We start from the raw sequence: 449 nt of genomic DNA on the forward strand, positions 1-449 counted from the left end.
CTATTTTAAAATCCCCTTTCTCAAATCAGGCTGTTCTGAGATTCCTGTCAGAATGATGTAGTTCTGCGATTGAGGGGTTTTGTTGTTGGATATAATAATGAATATAGCAGTCGTCATTTACTCCCGACATCTGAGCTGCTTAAGACGTAGAGGATTAATGTTACTTGTGTTTTTTGAAGGGGATGCGCTGATCCCTGATCTGCCTAAATGCGTCTATGTTCACACAAATCATTCGTGATCCAGCTTCATCTACAGAAGAAGTGAGTTTAAGGGTTTATGAATCTTTGCAAATCGCCTTTCCTAATAATGTGATAGTTAGCCAGTTTCGCGGCTGAAGTTTACAGTCTGCTCGTCACCCCACGGAAGAGAGGGGCGGGGGCAGCAGGGCTCATTAACATTTAAAGGAAAATGCTACAAAACGGCTTGCTCTGTAAAGAGCTGTTTTTGAA

At 42.1% G+C, this 449-nt stretch overlaps 1 protein-coding gene across 1 annotated transcript in view; it reads left to right on the forward strand.

Annotated features, from left to right (window-relative positions):
• LOC107560711 (scavenger receptor cysteine-rich type 1 protein M130-like) overlaps window positions 1–449 on the forward strand; it is a gene marked incomplete at its 3' end in the record, with an annotated part of 8,975 nt that overhangs the window by 8,126 nt on the left and 400 nt on the right. The window lies entirely within an intron of this gene.

Source organism: Sinocyclocheilus grahami, unplaced genomic scaffold (genome assembly GCF_001515645.1).
Source record: "Sinocyclocheilus grahami isolate Dianchi unplaced genomic scaffold, SAMN03320097.WGS_v1.1 scaffold740.1, whole genome shotgun sequence".
Classification (NCBI taxonomy): domain Eukaryota; kingdom Metazoa; phylum Chordata; class Actinopteri; order Cypriniformes; family Cyprinidae; genus Sinocyclocheilus; species Sinocyclocheilus grahami.